The sequence below is a fragment of the Polistes fuscatus genome, unplaced genomic scaffold (genome assembly GCF_010416935.1).
Source record: "Polistes fuscatus isolate 324 unplaced genomic scaffold, CU_Pfus_HIC Scaffold5, whole genome shotgun sequence".
Lineage (NCBI taxonomy): Eukaryota > Metazoa > Arthropoda > Insecta > Hymenoptera > Vespidae > Polistes > Polistes fuscatus.
This window is the reverse complement of record NW_025113129.1, coordinates 8570909-8593314: the sequence shown is the minus strand read 5'-3', so window position 1 is coordinate 8593314 and position 22406 is coordinate 8570909. Positions and strand designations below refer to the sequence as shown.

The 22406-nt window shown below is 34.1% G+C and overlaps 2 protein-coding genes and 1 long non-coding RNA gene across 7 annotated transcripts in view; all 3 read left to right on the top strand.

The window, feature by feature from the left end:
- Positions 1-22406, top strand: part of LOC122522150 — a 231103-nt gene that overhangs the window by 57177 nt on the left and 151520 nt on the right. The window lies entirely within an intron of this gene.
- The window catches only part of LOC122522151, a 73369-nt gene that overhangs the window by 26934 nt on the left and 24029 nt on the right, over positions 1-22406 (top strand). The window lies entirely within an intron of this gene.
- LOC122522157 lies at positions 18039-18667 on the top strand. The gene is made up of 2 exons (XR_006304996.1): positions 18039-18275; positions 18529-18667. It is a non-coding gene; the product is annotated as an uncharacterized LOC122522157 (long non-coding RNA).

Below are 22406 nucleotides of genomic sequence, written 5' to 3'. Positions count from 1 at the left end.
TGTCTTTTAATACGTAATAATAATTCAAATGCGATTATCTATTAGTTTTAGACGTACATTTCTCTAACATTTCAAAGTGTTATTAATAATGATATTAATTAATTTATACTCTAGTAAGAATAATCCATTTTTTTTTGATACATCGATTTTTCATTTTGAAATTTTATAGCTAATAAGAAAATAGGTTTTTACGATTGTTGAAAAATCGAAATTTTTTCGCGAACATTTTATTCGGTGATATAGTTTGTCAATCTTTTTCTCTCCCTTTTTTACCTATTTCTTTAAAAAAGTAGATTGCAGCCGATGTTACGAGCTTTTCTACATCAGTGTTACCTAGGTAAAGAAGTCTTCCTTCTGTATGCAAATTGGTCGACACCTAACCACCTACCAAACGACGTTTCGTGTCTTATCTTTACTCTCAAGGGACTTGCCGTTTCAAATAAGATCGTGTTCGAGCTACTTTCGATCTTTCAAATCAAATCCAAGTAGATGGTTTTTAAACAATTATGTTATTTCATTTAAAGTAAATGCCTTTTTTTGTTTTTATTAGAAAATTTCATTTATTTTCGACGAATGTTATAACGAGTTATTCGTATATTACGAAGTTGATAGTTAATTAGTAATTGGAAAATTAGCTTACTCGTTTGACGAATTAGGCGTATTAAATAACATCATCTTTAATTATTTATTTAATTGGAATTTTGTATATACTTTGAAAGATTACTTACTGTAGATGTATGTATATATAAATTTATTTGATAGATAAAATTAGTTTACTCGTTTGACGAGTTAAGTGTATTAAATAATATCATCTTCAATTATTTATTAAGTTGTAATTTCGTAGATACTTTGAAAGATACTTTCGGTAGATGTATAAATTTATTTGATACTTTTTCGGGGTGCGTTATATACTTGCATTAAAGTCTCTAACTGGAGAAGACAGAGCTATCCAACTTCGTTCTAAACCAACTATGTTGCACGTATTAAGAAAGTAGACTTTCTAAGGAAAGGAAGACAGAGTTTTGTAATCTTATAGTCTTTTAAAGGAAAAAATTTCATCCTCCTTTTTCTTTTTCTCTCTCCCTTTCACTTGAAGAGAGGTTATTCAATTAAAACAATACAGAACAAAAAGTACAATACAAATTAGTTCTTTCTTAAAAGATCCCAAGTTTTCAATCCTTTTTATTTATTTTTTTCTTAACTTTTATTTTTGTTTTCGTATAACTCGGTGTAGATCTTTGTTCGTTTTGATTAAAAAACGGAAATTATTACGTTCTCTCGGAGATATATTTTGTTGCCCGGGATAACGACCTGATGTTTCCGTTCTTAGCAAAAAAGAAAAAAAAAAAGAAAAATACAAATTAAATGGATAGCTTTATTCGAACACTTTGCTCGTTAAACGAACACGGAGATATCGGGTTGTGCGGTTTTGTCAGGTATCTATTGATAAAGAAAAGAGCGGTAATGAGAAAATTAGCACCGTTTGTGATTTCTTTCCCAGGGATTTTGTAGAATGGCTTTTTCATGAAAAAAGAGGAAAGGAAAAAAAAAGAAAAAAAGGAAAATAAATGAGACACAGAAAAAAAAAGAAAGAGAGAAAGAGAAGAACAACGGAGATAAAGTTAGGTGAAAAAAAGAAATTAAAAAAAGGAAAAAAGGTTTAGCTTTTGAGTGGCGAGTTTAAGGGTTCGCCTTACGTGTGGTTGAAAGAAACAGTTGCACGGGGCTTAATTGCAAGGTCCTTTAATTAACAAAGTACAATGAAGAGAACGAAACCATCACCACCCTCATTGTCCTCATGTTAGACCCGTTTTAGGTAGACCTCGACGATATATATACAGGGTTGTGCCGTTTCCTTGCTTCATTTTCTTTTTCCCTCTGTTTTTTGTTTTTCTTTCTTTCTTTCTCCCCTTTTTATTCCCTTTCTTCGTTCTATCTTCCTTTTTCAACCGACAGGCTCGATTATTTAACGCAATTATCCTTCGTTTTCTTCGGTGAATCGTCGGTTCTCTATTTCTCCCTCTTTCTCTCTTTCTTTTTCTCCTAGTTTTCATCCCTTTTCCTTCTTCAAACGTCTTTTTCTTTGCTCCATTGGTTTAGAACCAAAGTGAAAGAGCGTAAAAGAGTGAAATCCATTGTTTCTTTCCTCGGTTATATCGATTTGAGATATACTGGTTCGACTGGTTCCAATATTCGATTCCGAATGAAAAGCCCGATTGAAATGCGCCTTAAACTTTGGGCCTTCTCTCTTCTCGTTTTATAGAAAAGCTCACTTTTCTTCCTTGTATTTATAGCTTTCTTTTGAGAGAAGATGTAGAAATAAAGAAAGTAGAATAGACCGAGAATGGAGCAGCCGGTATTACTTTCGGTTCTTTTCAATTTCTTTTTTCATTTTATTTTAGTAGCTTTTCGTTCGTCGATAGAAATAAAAATATATATATAAAAAAACAAATATTTCTTATTTAAAATTTGATGAATAGTTATCATTCATTAAATTATTCATAAATTTGAGTATTAATTTGCTTTCACGAATCGTGGGTAATTGAGAGAGTAATCTTCCCGTTTCTCAAAATGTAGACACATAGTTATTTTTAACGTCAGAAATCGGTATAATTTTAAAGTACAATTTGGAGATAAAGGAAAGTTTGACTGGTATTGGTGGTAGTGTTTGTGTTGGTGGTGACGGTGCTGCTGTTACTGTAGTACAGTCGTTGCTGAAATCGAGGACACTCCGAAATAGGAAATTCTCTCTCGATGGGATTGTTGGTAACGGTATTAGGGTTAGTAGCAGATCTCGAGTGGTTTGAGTACTAAGGTAGAAGGAAATGGTAGCAAGAGGATGAAAAGGAAGTTGAAACGGAGGTGAAAAGATAAAATAAACAGAGGAACGAACAGGGTTGTCTCTCGAGACACTGCAAGCTCGAAAGACAGAATGTGGGAATAAGAGAGAAACAGAGAAACAGAGGAAGAAAAAGAGGAAGAACGAGAGAATCTCTCGAGTCGACTGAATTTATTGGCACGAATTACTCGAGGATTCATTTTCTTGGATTTAAAGCGACGAATACTACGACGTCTGGGTCAAGTCGTTCATTAAAAACGATAATATTTATACGCTCGATTAGTCCCGCTTTCTAAAACATTTACCTTCGTTTCTTCTTCCCCGAATTAACGTTTCTTTTTCTTCGATACTTCGTTTCGTAAAGCGACGACGAGAAGTATCAACGAGTATTAAAAGTATCGTTTCAAAGTTTGCGACACGTTTCTCTTAATCCATTCTTATCATCTCCGAAATCTTTTTTCGATTTTCGACACGCAGATTATTTTTTCGATTCATTTGATTTGCTTTTTTCTACTTTTTTTCTTTCTTTTCTTTCTTTCGTTTTATACGCGCAAAAATGAAAAAAAAAAAATATATATATATATATTTGTTTCATAAATATTCCCTACAAAATAATAATGAAAATTCGGAATAACGAAAATCAATTTTCACTACAGTGACTATCGAATCGATTAACTTTTATTGTTCTTTTTTTTTATCATCGCGTATAAAAAGTATCGCATAAATCAAGAAGCGGGCGTGTAATAGATAAATATTACAATTTCCCTTTCCTTTCTATCTTATCGCGAGAAATGATTTTTTATTCAAATAGAATGTGTGTTACGCGGTAGTGTATAACATTGAAATATGAAATAGCATTTCGAATAATTTATTCATGAAATCGATTCGATCTTCGATTTCTTTTACCGGAGGTGGAAATATATACTACACGTAAATAGATAAAACGTGGTAGTAGTTGCGAAATACTTATATCCGTTTGCACCTTCCTTGGTAAAAGAAGAGAAGAAAAGGGAAAAAGAGAAAAAGAAAAAGGAAAAAAAAAAGAAAAGGGTATTCGAAACAGAAATCTTGTTCGCGGTTGGTGCAAACCGCCTCCCCCCTCCTCCCGCCCCCTAACTTTTTCTAAGGGTGGCTGCGAACACGACGAGCTTATCTCTCTTTTTCTCTTCTTTTTTTCCCCGTTTCTTTTTCTTTTTTCATTTGTTGTTTTTTTTTTTTTTTGACTCGAAGGCAAACCCTCAAACCGAAACCAAGCAACCTCGTCGATAAACCCTAAGTTCTTGGGAAGGGGATGGATATGCTGCTCTCGGGAAGACAAGGTAAAACGAGAAGAGGAAGGAGAATGCGAATAGCGCTTCATGCGAGTAGTCCTGCTTTCTCTCATCCCTTTTCTCAATGGAGTAGAGAGAGTGTAATGTTTAGGGTTCGAACCAGACGACCGACTGTGTATGCTAGCTTGTAAGTCAACATTCTAATCTGTTTGATCCAACCGGTTGGTAATAATAATATTTTGATAGTAATATTTTTTCCGATTATTACGTTACATTTTTGTTTGTTGTTTTTTTTTTCTGCTATTGACCAAATATTTCATCACATGTCACTTGGTAAACGATGATGCATCGTTGATCCTGTTTGTATTAAAAATAAAAAACCTTGTTTGTTTAAAACACGTAAACCAAGTCTTGTTAGTGATTAGGAAACACGAATAAACGCATTATCATAGTATTAAACATAATAATAATAATAATAAATAATAATAATCGTTATTAAATAATACCAACATTTTTATAACACTTTTGAATGATCTGATTTATGAATAAAAATTCACGCTATTAGATAGATAGATATATAGATAGAGAGAGAGAGAGAGAGAGAGAGAGAGAGAGAGAGAGAGAGAGAAAATAAAAAAGAAAAGTATAGCCATTTAGATAAATCCACGCAAGCAAAGGGGCGTCACGTTCTATGAATATATAATTCTGTCGAACGTACGAACTCAGCGATTCATGGTCTCCCAAAACAATCCCATAAAGATCAGTAGGCTTCCGTTATATGAAGGCCTCGTTTCTCTCAGTGGTGGAGGAGGGAAACTCGCAAATCCTAGTGGGTGCGATCTCTCATTCCTTGACGTTTCGTAAGAAGAAGGAGTAGAGGAGGGGTGGGGGTCGAAGAAGGGAGAGAGTAAAGGAAGGGAGAGTGAAGAAAGAGGGTAAAGGAAGGGCGTTGAGCCTACTCGCCTTAGTTTATTCTCTCTCTCTCTTTCTCGTTCTCTTTCTTTTGGTGTTAGTCCCATGAGGGTGAACGAATGCCCGTGGGAGTTAACATCGATCGATCGTGGCATACGAAAACAGAGGGAAGAACCTCGTTTCCTTTTCTCTCTCTCTCTCTCTCTCTCTTTCACTTTTTTATTTCTGTTATTTTTTTCTTCTCAAACCCTTCGAACTCGTCTCCTCGACCCTTCTGCTTTCGTCGAATTCTCCCTTTTTCTTCTTCTCCTCAACTCTCGTTCTTCTCTCTCTCTCTCTCTCTCTCCTTTTCATTTTTATTTTTCTCCTCTTCTCAAGAATTCGAGTGATATCAGATCCCTCTGATTTTCCTCTCACACTTTTTTGTTTTGTTTTTCTCCTTTTTTTTTGTTTGCTTTTATACCTTTATCGTAAAACCGTAATTTTTCTTCCAAGTTTAACTCCTTTCTTTACTCGCATATTCTTTTCGCTTGTTTCATTCTCTTTCTTTTTCCGTCTGTGTATTTGCTTTTTCTTAACGTTTCACAATCAGCTTTGAAGTTTTTTCACCCTTTTGTCCAAGCAATTCTTTCACGTTGAAATCGGATAAGACATTCACGAAGCGATCGATAACGGTGTCGGTACATGCGCGAGATATCTACTCCTTGTCATCGTATCAAAAGAAGAAGACGAATCAAACAGGTTTAATAATCTTATTTAAGTAACATGATTCTTTTCTTACCGAGGAAGACCTTGTTCTCGATTGCTGCTTCTATCTCGAGAAAGGACGAAGAAGAAGAAGAAGTACCTTGTTAAATGTTCAGTAATGAACCAATCGAAAATGGGATAACTTTCCAAGTAGATATCTTCTTGCTTTGGTGTTCGCTTTTAAAGAGACCTAATGAAAAAGAAAGACCAGAGAGGAAAAAGGAATTTCACGGGAAGTCCAATAAAAATCATTTTCCCTTTACCACGTTTTATCTTTTTCTTCTTCTTCCTTTTTATTTCTCTCTTCCTTTCTTTTAAAAAAGAATGAAACGAGAAATATATTAAATGGAAGATGACAGAGAGATAATAAAAAAAAAAAATCCAAATAAAAAGTAAAGACTTTGACGGCGAGTATCATCGATCCTTTTGATTTCTATTCTCTCATTATCCATCTTTCTTTAACTTAAGAAGTCAAACGAGAGATAGAGAACAAAAAAAATATAAAACAACTTGTAAGTTGTGGAAAAGATATTATTAGGTGTAGCAATTAATTCGTTGCCTTGATATTAAATTCATTGAATCAAAATCTTCATCTTTTTTTCGCCGAGTAATATCGATAATTGATTGAAAGATAGATCAAAGACGTCGGAAATAATGAAGATTATTTCGAATAATTAGAAAGACGTACGATCATTTTATAAATAAATATTAAATTTGTTAGAAAGGTAATACGAATTCATTGCCACGCCTAATAATATAATATAGATAGATGGAAAAAAAATTGTAGAAAGTGTGTGTAAGGAAGGAATTAGTGAGGAGGGGTGGGGGCAGTAGGCGGGGGTGTGAGTGAAGGCGAGGATGAGGGGGTTGGAGGGGGTAGTTCGCGTCCGGGTCGCGTCTTTTCTCGTCTCTTCTTCTCGCGTTCTGAGGCGAAGTCAAGGGAATCAATAACTCCTCGCGACGGAGTCACCCTCTCGTTCTTCCGCCCTTAACCAAAGAGACGAGGATCGTTCTACACGCGCCCCCAACGTGACTTTGCCAGTTCGACGGAATTTCGCGAATTTTTATTTCCATCTCGTACATGCCAAGGGATTTGCCTTTATATATATATGTATAAATTATTTCGTTTTCGGTTTTCTCAGTTTTTAATGGGTTATTAAATTATTTTCGAAGGATAGGTTCTTTCTTGCGTGAATAATTAAAATAATATCATCGACATCACGGTCTTTTCTCGAAATAAATTTAAAATCGTCGAGGTTTTAAGTTCAACGTCATGATTTTGCGGATATAAAATCGATGAACGATTTCTCTTTTTGTTTTGTTTTGTTCTTCTATTATTTATTTTCTTCTTCTTGTTTCCAATTGATTTTTTCCAACCACCTTTGTCTCTCGTTTAATTGGTTAATTCGCAACCTGGTTGGTATAATAATGAATGCGGATTGCCTCGTGTACATTTGGGTATTTGTAACTGATTGCAATTTGCGCGGATCAACGATACCGTAAAACAGAAAATCGTGCTGCCGCAATACGCGAGTAGATGCAGTACCACCGAAAATGGAGTTACACAGGTGAACGAGTGACATTGCTAATTTATTAGATTCTGAAATGCGCACTCGTAATCTCATCGATCGGTGTATGTATTTGTCCAGCTGACTGGGTACGTTAATCTACGCGCAAATGAAATAATGGTTCCAAGCTTTATCGACGGATAATGAATTTTAAATCGGATCAGTCGACAGTATTAATTTCGTATTATTCCTATTACACAATATTATTCAAGACAGCGGGGGGGGGATTCACATATTACGTGGATATTTTTTCTTCTTCTTTGTTTTTCTTCTTCTTTTCACGTTTCGTTTTTAGATGGAGCTTTTTTATTATCGTACAAAAAAGAAAACGAGAAACAAGATGGATAAACCAAGGACTGTATCGAGAGCATCGCGATAAGTTTGCACAACCATTCGGGACAAGCTTCCGACAATAAATTTACGCCCTTATACTACCTACGCTCCTCTACGAAAAGATCTTGTTTTATCCTTTCCAATCTCTCACGCGATATTGGCAGAGACTGAACGAAACCTTCTGAAATTCCATATCCCGAGGGTTGACACAGCTTTTAAGCTTTTACTGTGCAGCAATTTTGCGCAATAGGATCTTCCTGTAATATGATTTATGTAGTCCTCTTGCTTAATTTTCCTAACTCTTTCTATTTTTTACATTTCTTCTCTCTTTATTATTATTATTATTAATTTGAATCAAATGTATACGAGAGTGTGTTGACAAGTTTTGTACCTCTCACAAAAACATATAATTTATTTGAATTTTAAATATAAATGAAATAATAATACTTTGTTCCGTTACTCCTAACAAAAAGAAATTCAACTAGCTCTTAATTTATAATCAACCTGTATATCTATCTCTTTCTACCATCAATTTATCACTAATCTGATTTCACGTGTATCTACATGATAAATTACAAATGTTCGTGTAAGAGATAAGGGAGTCAAAATGAAATAATGGTATAAAAAGTGGTCATAAATTTAGGCTCTTTTTCATATGTAGTAGTATATTTTTGGTTCTTTGTTTCATCAATGCCACGTATATACGTATACTTCTACTTATTTATATAGATGCGTGTCCGTTTAGGATATCGAAGTCGGAGAAAAAGATTGAACATCGCCCATTGATCGTTACAAAGTGAGTTATGTTCGACGATAGGCACGAATCTTTCAAACCATACCTCTATATAATATATATATATATATACTCATATATATACTCATCTTTGCTTCTCCCTAAATCATTTCTTATTGTCAGACCACCATCCCTTTTACCATCCTATACATCTAAAGTAGAACGAACGCTCGTTTTTTTTATCCTTCCATATACCTATAATAATAATTATCGACTTTTTTTTTACGAGCTCAGAAAAAATTATAGTTGTCCGAATGAAAAAAAAAGAAAACGGAAATATTAAAAATGCGTAGTAGACAAATACAAACACAGTATTCCCTTTCATTTACGCGGATAATTGGTTTCACAAAAATAAATAAAACCATGAAAAGTCATTTTAAAATAAAGATCTGTTTTACATTTTCAAATATATATGTATATTGATTTTATTAGGATAGAAAAGGAAGTTTACGCGATAAAGAAATAAATTACACCTAGGAATCCCCGAATTTATGTTTACAGATAACTTATCTTGGTGACATCTGAGATCTGATAGTTCAAACGCGTAAAAGTGAACCCGCGTGAATAGAAGGATTATTGTATTTCATTAATTGTTCCTTAAGAGAAGGACTCTGGTAAAAAATTAATATAAAACATAATTTATAAAAACCTCGACTGATTGAAAAGTTCTGAACTTAATATAAAAATCATTTTCCTCTGTCGAACTAGCTTTAATTTTAATTTTTGTCTAATTTTTAACATTTTACTATTCATCATCCTAATATAGATATATATATTTCTATTGGGACACTCTGTATGTATATATATATATATATATATATATACAGAAGAACAAACAGATAATATAACTAACGAAACGGTTAAAACCCATTTAATTAGAAAGCTCGAAACATGATAAGGGAAAGACATTAACGTTAGGCAATAAAGTTCGAGTTCTCTCTAGTGCCTAGGATTTAGGAAAGGGAATGATAATTCGGATTTGTATTAGGAGTTTGGTAAAAGCTCTGATAGAGAAGAGAAAATAGGATGTTAAGAGGGTAGAAGAGGTTGGACGGGTCACGTTAACCTAGTTTCTATTCGAGTGATCGATACAATACAACGTTTCGAACCATGCCGCAGGCACTTATTCATCTTGAAAGGCTTTTGCCTTTTCCCTGATCCTTATTCTTTTACCTTCGTGCGCATAAGCGTTCATTCACGCGAGAATCCGCTTCCGTGTGTAACGTGATAATGTTATAATATATATAAATAGGAAATTGTTCGATCAAACGTTATTCTTAAAATCGATCAATTTATTTCAATAATTTAATACACCAATTTTATGTCATTCTTACGATTATATAATTTCTATATTTTTTTTTTTTAAATACTCTATTTATATCTTATTGTTGATCAAAAAATTAACTCCCGATAGTCGTAGATTTATTTTTAATATCGTCAGAAACAATAACTTCCATGTTACGTAATAATATTGTAGGGTTATATGGAAACTTAATTATTTTGTGTATTTTTTAATTTTTTTTTTATATCTAACGTAAGTGAAAAAAATTAATTTTGTTAATTTCAATCATAAAAGATTAATTTTTGTCAATGATAAATAACGCTTAGAATGTAGTATTACTATAAAATAAGTTTTGCGTCATATAAAAATATTTTACATGCTCAGAAAAAAAAAAAAGAAGAAAAAAAATCAGATTGTAGAAGGTTTATTTATTTCTTTCAATTTGAAATCGTATTTTTAGCAGAATACGTGGACACAGTTAAGTTTTAGATGGTAATACCATTATTCTTTATTTTCTAAACGACAATCCTTCGTTTTCTACGACTTTTACGTTGGGAACAGTTTCGATCTTCGAAAGAGTGTTCGTCGTAATGGAAAAAGAAGGTCGTCTAGTCGCAAGATCGCGCTTCTATGCACTCGAATGGTGCACTAACGATAAAATGGCAATATTGTTTTCGAATGGTCCTATACCGAACGTCGCCAAGCTCATATCCAGAAAGAGAAAACGAACGAGGGGGTTGGAATAGTAGAATTACTTTTATCTATGAGTAGAAGGAGAGATAAAAAGAGAGAGAGAAAGATAGATATATCTAGAAACGTTTTAACTTATCTACAGGGTGATTCAAATGTTTTTATTTCATTATAGTTTTCTAACATTTCTTAAACGATCAAATCGTTATCGTTTCAAATAGGGGATAATAGTTACGTTCTTTCGTTTTATCCACGTGGATAAAACTATATGTATATATACATATATATATATATATATACTACAATATAATTTCGAGCACCTATTTTCTTCGATCTACCTGTATATATTTGTGTGTATACGTGTGTAAGTTGAAGCGATCGCTTTTACGACGCGGTGGAAACGGTGCACCACGATAAAATCGCACCGTTCAGCTTATGCTCCTAACGCGTACACTTTTCTATCGGGGTGAACAAGTTATCGGTTTAAAGATGCCATTTACATTTTTTTTTATTTTATTTTATTTTTTTATGCGTTGTTTGAGAAGATGAAAAGATCTCGAGTATAAATATATTTTGATATGACTTGTGTATTTTATTGATAATAATGTTTCTTTATTAACAGACTTAATTCTACAAATATTGTCATGTTCATTTTGGATCAGAAAGTATATATGATAAAAATACAAATTATTATTAATTTAAAGAGATTATAATCGTAGTAACATAAAATCTTGTATAATATATTTCTTTTTCTAATTTTTGTGATTTGTAAAGGAAAAAGAAGATTGGTAAAGAAATAGAACCATGTCAAGTACCGATAAAATCATGATTACACGATCGTAAATTCGTAATATGACATAATTATGAAAGATCGGTCAGGTCTCGTAAGTTAAACGTAGGTATCTATAAAACGTTTAGGGGCAGTAGTATAAAGTTCATTCGTTCTTTCTTTCGTTCGAGGATGTTTTCCGGTATACTCGAATAATGGTAGTCAGTATCTCGCAAACTATTATTCGCACGTAGAACGTTGAGCACACCGAACTCGTAAAAATACTCGGGGATCCTCGTACAGCACGCAACGACGACGATAAAGCTGAGAAAAAAAAAAAAAGAAATTGTAGAAAGAAAAGGTCTTTACTATGAGTCTTTTTCTATGAAACGAAATGGCGACGTTTGAATGATGTATCTTTATTTTTTCTTTTTTTCCTCTTCGTGATTTACAATTAGAAAAAGAAATTACGAGAGATTAGGAAAGTTCACCGGTAGAGTTTTTTATTTATCTACGGTGTCCCATTTCAATTAACCCCCATTTGAAAATCATTGTACGTCGTTTAATTCAATCGAATGAATGATCAATATTAAATTAGTAGATGTCAAATAACAACAATTTTTTAATTAAATTATCAAGCCTAGAAAAATGTATTTAGATAGGATTTATTTATTATAATTTGTTCTCGTTGATAATTGTTAGATGACTATGATGTAGATTAAAAGTCGAGATAATACTCTTGTATACATAAAGAGTCGATCTTTTTTTCCAGCCACTTGCTTTCCTATCATCGTCTTATCCATCCATTGTTTCGTAAATATCTACCCAAGAGCACCGTTTCGCAGCGTTTCTTCGATAACGATCGTGTATTAAACGGCATGAAAAGCATAAACGAGACTCATCATTCTCTCTAAATGCTAGTCAAGTATCGTACTTCCGCGAACGAACGATGATGGATCGAATTAAGGAGGAGGACCGGAGATTTCGTGTAAACTAAGCGGCCTCGTTCGCTAACCTAATCCGTTCAGCGTTCATAATCGATTCGATTAAGTTACCTTTCGTATTTAGCTTCGCATTAATTATTCATTTTTATTCATAAACGTTCGAGTTATTGCGCGGATAAAAATTTGGATTATTTATTCATCCAAAGAATTATCAAATTATTATGTGGATAGATTAACATTTTTTATCAGTGTTGATATTTTATAAACAATTATTTGTTATATGATACTAATATATATATATACAATAAATAGATCAATACTCCTATTATATCTATTATAAATATTATTATAAATTAAGTAAATATATATTTTGATTTGCCAATATAATTATAATACCAATTATCAAGTTAAGAAAATAATATATTTATATTATTACATATGAAACTTAATAGAAACATTATTATTATTATTATTAAATATTATATATTAAATTTTGCTTATAAAGCATAAAAAATCGTTCCGGTCTATCCAACGAATTAATTCGATTTACTGATAGGGATTTGACGTATATTACGTTGACGTTATACGTTGGACGTATCACAAACACAGAGTTTTGTGTTCGTATATATCCCTAAGGTGAGCTTCATCGTTAGTAAGCTGAAAAAGACACACTAGCATAACGTGGTTACACGCGTATCGTTGTTCGTTCGTATACTGTCACGAGCTGCCCCGGTGAAGCCAATTAACTGTAACCCGCGGGATCTGCTTGCCAAGTCGGGCTTACCGGAATAATGCCCCGGCGAAGCCCTTCGTCGTGAAAGGGAGCAGCTTCGTTGTCCTGCGAGATATCCCAAAGCCGGACAAGAAACGCCGTGTTCACTTTACTATCTTGTCGCGCCTTTTTAACGGTGTACTTTTCATTCGTTGCTTTTCAATCAGATCGAATGTCTCTTCATAAGCTGGCAAAACTTTTATACAAAAGGAGTCTTAAGGAAAAATATAATATATATGTATGCAAGTATATTATGAATATACGCAAATTGGAACATATAGAGATTATCAAATTATTATTCTAATTTTATTCGCTTAATTTGATCCCTAGTAAAAAAAAAATCATTTGATGGATATGTGTTGATTGATTTTTATTTGATTAATTTGTATTTTCGTCACGTTGTGTTTTCTACGCTTGTATCATATATCAAAAGTTCACAAAATAATAGACAAACGTTTCGATTTGTAATCATTGTTTTTGTATTGGGGATTTTTCGATTGAGACGATTAAATAGATAAACTTTAATTCTACGTGTTAAACATAACAAGCGTAGTATTTAGTAAATTTAAAAATACTACACTATCATCGCCCACGTGTATTTGATAAATTCACGATTTAACGATTCACTTCAAAACGCGTAGAAAATGAAACGTGTGTGTTCGCGGAAACAACACGCAAGTTGTGTGCAAGGTAAAAGTTTTCTCTGGTCGAAAAGCGTACTCTTATCGAGAAGATCGATAATAACAACACACAGAGGGAAGAGCCATCATGCTCGGTAAATTTTCTTATCGATCGATGATCAAGTGAATAGCGTCGTATATTGTAATAGCAACGGCGAAGTTGTTATTGATTAGTTAACTGGAAAATTAGACGTTTCTCTCTCTCTCTCTCTTTCTCTCTCTTTCTCTCTCTTTCTCTCTCTTTCTAACCAATAGGTATGCATAAAGGCTAAGCATACGATCGAGCAGTATCCTACGTGCGATTACAAGGCGTCTAACTGAAAGCCGGATAGAATAGTAGCCGGCTGTTTCCACTTACCTTCAACTTTTGAGGGATATCGCGTGCTAGCAATGATAGCGAGTTATTAACTTAACACGCAGGAGGATAAAGTCGATTGAGAAAGAAATATTCTCATAAGAATCGATCCTTCGATTTTATTGTTCAAAAATTTATAATGTTAGAACCAATAAGTCGTTTATTCAATAATTTATATTTAAGTAATATTAACAGTTAATTATGCTTAATAAACTTTACCTCATTAATAAACGTGTACTCTCGTTAGTGTTATTTTGTATATATTTTTGATTGATATTTATTACATAACGAGCGTATTAATTATTTGTCAAAGTGACGATGATGATACGTTAATCTTCTTCGCTTCTATCAATAATAATAATAATAATAACAATATTGATATTAACCAGATATTTTTTTTCTTTTATAATATATAAATATATATATTGTCATTCATAATTATCTTGTATTTATATATTGTAGAGAATTTTGTTTGCATATGTTTATAGGAAATTACAATTCACATCGTGTCTTACGAATTGACAGGTAAAGATAAATATAATATACTTGAAACGATAAAGGTTATATAATATAGTTAGCAGTATAAGAAAAATTGTTATCGATCTTTCGCGTTCTGTCTTCTAGTTTGTATAGAAAATAATTCTGAAGAAAGAAAGCCATAGGAATCATTGAATTCGGTGGCATGGAAGGATGAGGGATTGGCTAGGGGGGGCGGGAGGGTGGCGAGTCGGTCTACATTGGAACATTACTCACTCGCTTATGGTGTTCTGTCTGTCTTATCCGTTTTCTCTTTCTTTCGATAGATAGGTTAGTCTTGTTTCCTTTATTTTTTTATTTTCTTTTTTTGTATTCTTTCGAAAGATCACGAAAAAGTCCCGTGACACCTGCAGTCTGATAGAACTAGCCGTACCATCTCAACAAGAAGGAACATTCTCCGCTATCGTCATAAATTACGAGTGACTGACAGACATCAGCGTGGAATTCCAAAGGGGATTTCTCACAAGTCAACGAGCGAAGCAAGAGATCGGTTAGCTTTGTACGATGCCGCGCGCATTGCTTCGAGAGTCTACTTTACTTGCTTAGTCCCACCATTATTATGACAATAATTGTCCGCTCGTTATCCCTCTTGTTTTTACTAACGATATTCCCCCAAAACCTTTTTTTTTCTTTTCTATTTTTTTCCAAGTGCTTAAAGAAACTGGTTACCGTATTTTCTTTCGTGAACTTTAATCGATTTCAATTTTCCATGTTAAAAGATACTCGGAATTCATCGTAATATTATTCGATCACAGATATTAATTTTATGCTTAACCATGATAAAGTAATCGAAATCCTCGAGAACTGAATAATAGGTGGAGAAAAAAGATGTCCCTTTTTGTTCTTTTTTGTGTCATATATATTGACATTTCAAAATTATTGTTTCTTTTCTGTGTATATGAGAATCGTATGTTCATATTTCATTCAATCTTTGTTGTTATCGTTCCGTAAAGAGGGACAAATGACAGTCTGTAGGAATTTGTAAAACAAACGGGACGTATATATATTTATCTAAAATAAATCAAGAACATAGCAGGATTCTCTACTTATAAAATGGTTGGGTAAATATTTAAGATATTACTTTTAACATATCTTAATTATATTTGTTAATTTAAAATTTCTTTCCCAAAATGAATTATTTCGAGGATTAATTAAATTAATTGATGACGTATGGGTAAAATCAATTAAATTCGAAATAAAATCAACAAACGTTCTTTAGATCATTGGACTTCGCGTAACATTTAACAAAAATTCTACAAATATATGATAGAAAGAAAGAAAACAAAAAAATGTCTATAACTCGATAACTTTCAGACTACCTTTGTGATAGATTAGAAACAGAATATAAAATAAAGAAAGAGAGAGATAGCAACGGTATTGGACAATTTAAAAAAAGGTTTATCTGAAGGAAGGATTGCGAGAAGAACAGGATGGTGTACACGCGAAGTTGTATAGTTGGTTTGAAGATGGAGAAGGATGTTTGCCTCGAAACAAGAAGAAGAAGGAAGAAGGATGCATGCTCGTGGCGGGCTTGAGGGAGGGAGGAGGGTTGGTAGTAGAAGAGGAAGAGAAGAGGCCATGGTAAGGTCGCGAGCGGCCATTATGCGGCAACAATAGCCTCATTGTCCACTGTTTGCAATGTGACATGGCTAAGAGGAGACCTAGCTAGGCATCTTCGATCGTATCGGCTGATAATATTGTCCTGTGTACGATGCCGGGTCTTCTTCCTAACCTTCCGTTCGTCGTCGTTTCTCATGCCAGGTCGTCGTCTTGTCGTAACCATTCACCCTTTTCTTCGCCTCTTTTAAACGTTCCGATATTTATAAATGTATATCTTTTTTCTCCCACCCGGCGCTACCTCCATTCTTTATTTTCTTCCTTTTACAAGAATTTTTTCGAAATTTTTTCCAAAGGCGCCGTATAAAACACGACGGCGTTTTTGCTTTTGTTATATTTTTAATAGAATTTAAAACAAAAAAAAACATATCATTTGTATTCGACGCGTTTTCAAATACTTTAGAGTGTGTACATACGTTTAATCAATTTGTCGTTTTTATTATTCATCGATGAAAAATTTCGTAGCATCATCATCATCGATAAATCTAAAAGCCGGGAGAGAGTTTGTGGAAATGTTTGGATTATTGATCTTTCAATAATCTTACAAAAAAGCGTCAATCTTGTCAAGACTATATATCAAACGTATCGAATAAATGTAAAATCACGGTTAGTCGTAATTTGGTTCGTTATTTCTCGTAACCCGTGGAATTTTTTCTTTTTTATTAGAGAAAGATAGAGAGAGAGAGGAGAAAGATAAAAATAGATGGAAAAGCATTAACGTTCGCCGTCCATCAAGTTATGCGCGTACCAGCTCAGAGAACGTAAACTACCGAGGGATCTCTGGAGCCTCGCAAAATGGCATTCCTACGTGACAGTTGTGCGAAGCGCGAGAAAATCTAGATCTCGTTTAGTAGCTCGAGAAACACGCCAATCTCTATCTCTCCAAGCTTCCTACGATCTTTCTCTTTTCCTCTCAATCTGACTCTCTTTTCATCTTATTTTCTTCGTTCTCTTTGAATGTCTTCTTCCCTTCCCCCCCTCCCCCCTTTGTCTCTCTTTGGTGTACAGCATCGTTGCTTGTTAATAACTTAGCCGTGGAACTTATATAGAGCTACGGAATGTGGTCTCTACAGGAAGTCATCGACTTGTTTGTGTCCTTGCTTCTAAGTAAGCTAGAAGTTCCCATGTTACGATCCTCCTCCTCCTCCTCCTCCTCTCATTGACGTTAGATGAAAATGTTTTATTAATTCTTTTATAACGACTGAAAGAATACCTGATAGTAATTTTTGTGAAAGTCGAAACAAATTAAATTATTGCCAACGACTATATTTATTTGCTATTTTGTGTTAACATAAGATTTATATAACAAAAGGGATTTAAAATGTGTAAATTTTTCTTTTTTTTTTTGTAGAGTGCAAAGAATTATTATCGTGGCGAGATCCAATGAAAGGATACGGGGATTCGACGACAATTGATACTCTTTACGATAGATCGAACATTGTATAGAATGAAAAGTCATTTATCCTTGTGAGACGAACCGTCCAAGAGATCGATGAATTTTCGACAGCGATTAATCGAAACGAGGAAAGGTCACCGTCAGGTCCAACAAACCAACAAGTAACCACTACCTCCACCACCACCACCACCATTACACTACCAGACTCGCGGATGGATCTCTCTCTCTCTCTCTCTGTTTCTCTCTCTCTCTCTCTGCGAACTGGCGTTACGTAACATCGCAAAGCCGAACATAAAGTGATACATTATTTACGAGAAACGTGGAAAAAGTAAATTGATATACGGCTATACAAGATACTCTACTGGTTTAACATTTCGAGACGTTTACATGCACGGAGCTTAAATTATTTATGGGATTTGGAAAAAGACGATAAATCGAATTACGTCACGTTCTTCAAGTATCAGCTAAGGAAATGAAAAAGAAAAAAAAAACGTACGAGATATTTTTCACGTTGGAAAGGATCATTTTGATTATATCGACAGGTTTAAGAATCGTGATAGTTTTCGTTGTATCAATTTTCATGCGATAAATATTATATATTTTTCTAATAAAAAAAATTTATTAACGGTGCTAATAAACAATATTTGCAACGCGATAGACAATTGTTATTAATTAAGAAAATATACGTCGAGAGATATTTGAAGGAAATTTTCTTAAAGATTTGGAAAGTGTACGATCGAGTGAAGAAGTAGGAGCGATCGGTTGGAAAGGTGGGCGACGTTCTATTCTAAATAAGTGTGGCTTTGCCTGGGTTATTGCCCTCCGGTGAACCTAACGGCATGGTGGTCGACCAGGTTGCATTTGTGACATTGCGATTGGCGGTTTACCGACGCGAAGCCGCGAATGCATCGCGGTCGCACTCGCGAAAGCACTCGTTGGTCTTCCGCGGACACTAGTATCGCACCTTTCTGTGAATTACTTACTTGATTTTATTTTTTAATTTTTTTTTTTCTTTTTTTTTAGACAACGAATACATTTTATGATGATTGCGAAAGAAAACAACAAAAAATAAACGAACGAACGAGCGAACGAACGAAATCATTATCCTGATTAATGCTAGATCGACGAGAAACATAGTAATTCAATCATATAAAAAGAAAAAGAAAGAAATAAAAGGTAATAGCTTTATTTCTATTATTCAAATTGGAAGGTTAGTTGTTTAAGCGTAATGGTACTCGGGTCTAAGCGAATTACAGGTAAATCGTCGAATCAGGTAGTTTAATATATTCTTTGTAAGATCTGTAACCTCAAGGAGGTTTGTATTCTATGCGACCTCGATCTACCACGAGAAACGCCACAACGTAGAACACTGTGCTCGGTAATGTCAGGAAATTAGCGCCGGCTCGATAGTAAACACAATTATGCGACAAAGCAAAGGTGCGCAGAGGCAAACACTAATTTGCGCCGCAAACAGACCTGGCCACCGACCCTTCTTCTCTTCCTTGCTAACCCTTAGCCCTCTCCTGCCCCCCCCTTCCCTGTCTCTCTTTCTCTTTTGTACTAGCGTAAGCTTTAGGATAAACACCAAAGTGTAGACTTATCCGACTTAATGGCTATTATATATCCATTTACGACCACGACTATGTGAATAGTATCTTAGTATGTATAGGAACAACCATATTCTATTTGTATGTATATTATACTAATCTATATATATTTATTACATAGGTATATATACAAAGGTTAAATTACTTGGTAAGATTTTCGACCGATTACTCAGCAGGTATATATACTACACCTATTCTTTTCTCCCTCATATTTTCGGGATAATCCCCCCTATAGTTTTATGATATTTGAATGACTCGGTAAACAACCATAAACGACCATAGCGTTAGAAAACGGTACGGGATACTACTATAGTTAGAGGCGGTTTCGCTTGGTTGCCTCTTTCAAGTAGATAATGTTTTTTCTTCGATATATTTCTTCACGTTATTACCGAATTATAGATGGGGTTTGTTTTTATGCGTGTTTGACAAATTATTACCTACATTCTATTACTCTTATTTATGGGGGTAGATAAAAAAAGGGTCTTATTCATCGTTAATCCTTTGGCCGGTCGAAGAAAATTGGAAAGATAGAATTTTCCAAATGGGGAAAATAAACATGAAAGAAGAATATTTCTTACAAATAAATATCTATCCACTCGTTTTCACATTTCTTTTTTTTTCAAATAATAATTTTCTCTCTCTCTCTCTCTCTCTTTTGCCTATTCTCTCATTTGTGGTATTTTCGTGTGTTGAAAAAAATCATAGATTTCTTTTCTATAGTAAAAATATTCTCTCAACGATTTTGACTGGCTTGTTGTGTGCTTTTCAATATCTCGGTGCTTTTCAATTCGTATTTCCATAAGCGAGACAAAATTCCATATTTGTAAAGAAAAGGTAAGGATAAGGTTGTTCGTGCTCGATTCTCATTCCCTCAACTATTTTCAGAGAAATTGAAAGAATTCACGAAACGTAGCGAGTAACGTTGCTTAATTCGCATTCTCTCTCTCTCTCTCTCTCTCTCTCTCTCTTTTCGTATTTTCATGCAAGAGTAAATACGCGAATAGGAAGAGTCTTCTCTTTGTTGTACGATCGGACTCGAATGTCTCGCTTTTGCATCGACTCTCTCATGTAGCCTCGACCCGGTGTTGTCACCTCGGCACTAAAAAACATCGGCTAACGAGGCGTCTCCGGTTTTTTTCATTATGCATCCTTCTCTGTCCCCGCATTGCATTCTTCTACTACTCCTTTTACTTGTCCTCATCGTCATCATCGTCGTCGTCGTCGTCATAGTCGTCATAGTCGTCGTAGTCGTCGTATAATAAATGCAAGCTCGCAATCTGGGTTTACTACCGTCGACCCGTGATGGCCCATTTTCAAACCACTTTCTTGGTGAAACGTACACACCTATGCTCTCTCTTTCTCTTTCTCTTTCTCTCTGTTTCACTGTATAAATGTGTATATTGTCTTCTATGTGTTTGTTTGTTTGGTTGTATGTGTTCATGCAGTTCTCTGCATCAAGTATAACGTCTCTCTTTCTCTCTTTTTCTTTTTCTCTCTCTTTCTATCTGAACAGTAAAGAGAGAGAGAGAGAGAGAGAGAATGTATGTACCGACTCGTCGTATTTGTTCCTCGAAAGGCGAGGCCTTTGTTTTCGTCTTTCGTTGAGGTTGCGAGTATTCCATCGACCGACTGCAATTTGCCGCATAGAGAGAAAGAGAGAGAATGAGAGAGAGAAAGAGAGAGAGAGAGAGAGACTCGTACTTACTCCGAGTTACGTTGCCTCTATTATGCAAATTGTACTATAATCAATTGCATTGTTATCGTTTTACCATTTTCCGCTATTATGGCTCTGTTTCACGTGGCTTGCTAGAGCTCTAAGTATACTCATCGTGATACGCATATTCGAGAAATGCGTTACGTTCGTATAGTTAAATAATATTCGCGGCATAATTTCTATGTAATTAATCGGTTATGTTTGTAATAATTAAGTCTTTCGAGTATAAACTCTGTTATGCCCATTAATTATTATAACAAGAACATATTATCTTCAAAATTAACACATATATATACAATATATATATATAATAATAATTACAATTCCAATATTAAAATATTGAAATTTCGGATGTAATAATAATGAAAATTTGTATACTAAGGTGGAGAGTTGGAAGATGTAAAAATGATTGTAATAGAAACGAAACCCCTCAAAGCCCGTAACAGGGGAAAGTAATAAATACAAAAATGATCCTAATGAAAATGTAATATCTACATTTCGTATATAATAGTTACGTAACAATAATCAAACATGTTAAATCATTGTAAACAAAAAATAAGAAAGAATGGTGGGGGGAATGCAAAAGGAAGAAAAACATTAGAATGACAACCACAAAAGACTGAAAAGAAAGGTTTGCTCGTTCGTTCGTTTGTGTCTGTCCTAAGGTGGCTTGACTTCTTTCTATGGCGTTAAATAAAATCTTTGCGGTTTTCACGCTGATTTCACTCTGGCATTCGACGAAGCGCAGCCGTGTTGCACTTCCGCATTCCAACGTTTATCGGTCCGGCAGCGGTCAACGGGCTCGAAAAGAAATTTACGGCCTCGGCTTTTCCTCCCAAGCAAGCTGTTGGCTATATTACTCGTGGATAGATTAGTCTCGCATTAACGTTCACCGAGAGAGTTGGATTTTTAGCCTTCGGCTAAACACAACGGATGCATTACGCTTTCGCGCCCACCCTCCTTCTTCCCTTCTTCCATTCTCTTCTTTTCCTTTCCCGTCTTTTGTGCCTCTTTGCGTTTATTATTCTCTACAACGGATCATTAACGACCGATCGTTAAGATCGTTTCACGTTTGAATCAACGCCGGTTATGTATCATACACATCATGATTTCAAATTTTTCTTTCATCTTTTGTATTATTTCAACATGATATCTTATAAGTTTATGATTTATCAGTAATATAAATATACATACGTAGAATAATCACCTTTGAAATATCTTATGAAAAGGATTTATCATGGTACGTAAATAAAATGAAAATCTAATTTTAGTCGGAATCTAAATCGGTGATCAAGTTATGCGGAAATTTATCGATCCTCCAAATGATAAAGAATTAATTAATATATAGTATAGATATTGTGATATTTAATTAAACTATTATTTATACGTGTTAATAATTACAACTACGAGTTTGTTTGATTTAGATCCTAAAAATTTGACATGCGATTAATTTCAGTATACAAAAAGTCCAATTAGATAGATTTAAAACTTGATTACAATCTATCGTTTGATCTCATACAAAAGTAGAATACGTTTGAGGGAAAGTTTCAATAAACTATCCTATTCCTAATTTCTTTCTC